The 3,516-nt window shown below is 37.6% G+C and overlaps 1 pseudogene; it reads left to right on the top strand.

The window, feature by feature from the left end:
• Window positions 1-509, top strand: part of LOC119591843 — a 1,093-nt pseudogene extending 584 nt beyond the window's left edge.
• The last annotated feature ends 3,007 nt before the right edge of the window (window positions 510-3,516 follow it).

The raw sequence follows: 3,516 nt of genomic DNA, 5'->3' as shown, positions 1-3,516 counted from the left end.
CCCGATTTTATGCCCCCAACCGTAAAGTTTAATCTTTTTGCATTTAGTTAAATACCTTTAAATCAATTTAATATGTGCGCTACACTTTATGATTTTTTTGCGGAGGGGGCTCATGTGCGCTACCCTAAATTTTAGGCATTTTAAATAAGGCAGATGGTAAAAAGGTGTGAATGGATTAAGGTATTCTAGAGGAGGTCTAAACAAAAAGGGGTCAGTTTCATTCCTTGTTTTGGATGTTATTAATTTAGCCCTTTTATTTGATTAGCTAAAAAATCATAATCGTTCAAACGCTAATTAATTTATCCAAAAGGTTCGTGATAAATGTTTGAATTCCGGCAGATTCACGAGACAAAGTCAGGCAGCAAACCACTTCTCTTGGGGGGGAAAACCGGGGCCGAATTTCGTCACGGTGATGCTGTCAAATTTCTGCAGAAACCTTGGAGACAGATGGAACGCCATCCATAGAGACCCAGGAGGAGAGTGACTACATCAATGGGTTATTGATTTAGGTTATTCCCGTTTTTTTAATTAAAACAGCTGCATCATGGTATAAAGAACAACAGGATGGAGGGAAAAATTTTTAACTAATTTGGTTACAATATAACATTCTTGGTTAAATAAGTATAATAAAACCACAGACTCCCGAAGGCTAGAGCAGTATTTCACTATCCCAAGGGTTTTAAACTATTTGGGTATTTGTATATTTTTGTAACTTAATACGTGTAAACATGATATAGACTTAGGTTTACGCAGTACAATATATCGATACAATTTTATACTTAAAAGTACTCTTGAAATGGCTTTTCCCCCTTTGTATACGTGCATACAACGCGTGATGCTTGTAAACGATACCCGTTTATATATTGTTGCACACATTCATATATACTTACACACTTTTAAAAGCCCGGGCAACCCTAAAAATATTTTGTATTTGTGATTTCGTAATTATACTTTGCCTGGGACCTATAATCTGTTAAGGCCCCCTTATTATACTGTACCCGTGCATGCATATCCATGCGTATTATAACCTGCAACTGACGTATTGACGTATGGCACGCCCACTCCCCTTTTAAAAACGTGGCATACATCTGGACGAGCGGGCGAAGGTGGGGACGACTGGCGGGGAACGGGCCAGGAGCGGGGGCCTTCGGGGGACCAGTGGAAGCCGCACAGGAGGGTAAGGCGGAGACGCATGACGAGTTAAAATGTGTGGTTTTTGTTAAATTTTGGTTGTATTAAAAAACGGGGATGTGTTTTAAAATTTAAAAAGATTGACTGGGATTGATAGTGTGATATTTTTTTAATTTAGGCTTGCAATTAGCTTATGCTTTTTTTTTTTTTCCCCATTTTTCATTTAAAATTCTCGGTTTTCCCCTCCCTTGGCTTTGAGGTTTTGAAAAAATTTTGGTTTTTTCCCCTCTTGGGTGTATTGTTTATTTTTAATTCGCATTTTTTTTCTTTTCCCGTTTCCTCTTTATCATCCTAGTAGTTTTTCAAAAATAGAAATTAATGGTTTTTGAAGACATCCGCTCGTAAAAGTATCGTTTCGAGCAACAAAAAATTTTTCAAAAAAGCGCGGGAAGCCACGATGACGTCGAAAACAGTCCTTCCTGGCCTGTCTGTTATATTTATTCATCATTTAAACTACTCTAAAAATATTTTAATTTTTCTTTGCTTTTCATTTATCACTTTTTCTTTCATTATTTTTTTTTTTCTTTTTTCATTCAGTGGAAAACCATTTACTTTCATTCCTGCCCGTAATGTAAGCATTTAGCCCCCTACAATGTCTGTCTCCCCCCCCCCCCCCCAGGAAGTACCCTGACCCACAGCTTGGGATCCGCGACTAAAAATATTCAAGCTAATTAATTCCAGTCTACAATAAACTCGTCTTTAAAATCTTTACCGCGTCAGATAATTTGCTGATCGGCCCACTCGCTAGTGTGACGTCTCAAATTTCCGGTTTTCCTGGATTTATATTTGACTGGGGGCCCCGGGGTAACCGAAAGGGCCGTTTCTTCAAAACTACTAACGATTATTATTTTCCCCTTTTTTTGTCTTCACTTTAGCCATTATTTTTCATCTGCTTCTCAGTTTCATTATCATATCTCCTCTTTTTCTCTCCCCTTTCACTTTAAAAATATTTATTTTTTTTCTGCTTATTTTTTATTTTCCTCTCATTTTGACTTCCCACATTATTTCCCTCACTTTGATCTTCTCACTCTCATTTCCCCTTTGATTTTCTCCACTTCATTTCCTCACTTTGATCTTTCCATTCATTTTCCTCACTTGATTTTCTCCCTCTCTTTTTCTCACTTTGATCTTTCACTCTCATTTTCCTCATTTTGGGTCTCCACTATCCTATCTTTTTCCACCATTTCCTATTAACAACATTTATTCTCCACTTATTCACGCATTCCTCCCCCCCCCAGATTTTGGAATGGGGCCCCCCCCGACAACAGATTCGGAGACGAAACCCCCTCCAATTCTCAATCGCTTTTATCTAAACGCGGCATCACTTGGCACGACATCGCCTGTTCCACTAAACCCTGTGGCGTGGAGCGCCCCTTTAGCTGAAACCCTTGTTGGGGTTTACAAAAAAGACTTTTTCCTTTTTCTTTTTCGGTAAAAAATTGGCTTTTTTGCAAGGGGATTTTTTCAATTGGCATTTTCAGGTCATTAGCCGTGTAAGATTTTCGAAAGTGGTCATTCCTACCAAATCCATCGCCTATGGTTTGGAAATTGCAAAAGGCTATGGTGCAGTGATTAAATTTCTCTGGGAGTCGGTTTTCAGAAAAGTATTAATTATGAAATTTTGAATACTGAATGTTGCTTTAGATAAAAAGATATTTAAACAAATCATCGTTTATTTTTAAAAAATCAGTGATTTTTCTTCATTTATATAGTTGTGCAAGTTTGGAAAAAAAGGGTATGTTTATATAAACCATTCATAAGATTTGGTATTTTAATTTCCCTTCTTCAAAAAAAAAAAAAAAATCCTCGCCTGTAGTTCAAAAATTTCCGGGATGTTCTAAAAGAGTCGTACAATTGTAGTTAAAGGGCTTCGTATCGACAAAGGCGGTGGGGGCGGAGATTCAAAAAATCAATAAAAAAAAAACCTATTCTAAAACCCTTAACATTTTTTTACTGCCCTCCCCCTTTTTAAAAATTTGGGTTCTTCTTCCAAAAAATACTTTATCAGGGCTATGACCCTTTACTACTTGCACTGTTTTGTTTAACCCTTAGTTTCCTTCCGCAACCCTTTTTCAGCTTTTGCACCCCCTATCCCCTTGGTTTTTGCGGGAAGGTGCGAGTAAAGGGAAGGGCAGGCATATTTAAGTTCCCATTGCTTGACGGCCCCCGCTTTAAAAGGGTTTATGCCCCAATTTACGGCCCTTGGCAGGAAATCGCGTTTGTCCGCCTTAATATTTTGTTCGTTGAATTTTTCGAACAAACCTGTAGTTTGATTGTATTGGAACTTTAGATTTTAGGTTTTTTAAAATGAAATAAGAAAACGTT

Source organism: Penaeus monodon, chromosome 29 (assembly GCF_015228065.2).
Source record: "Penaeus monodon isolate SGIC_2016 chromosome 29, NSTDA_Pmon_1, whole genome shotgun sequence".
Lineage (NCBI taxonomy): Eukaryota > Metazoa > Arthropoda > Malacostraca > Decapoda > Penaeidae > Penaeus > Penaeus monodon.
The sequence above is the reverse complement of the archived record's forward strand: the minus strand, read 5'-3'. Positions and strand labels throughout refer to the sequence as shown.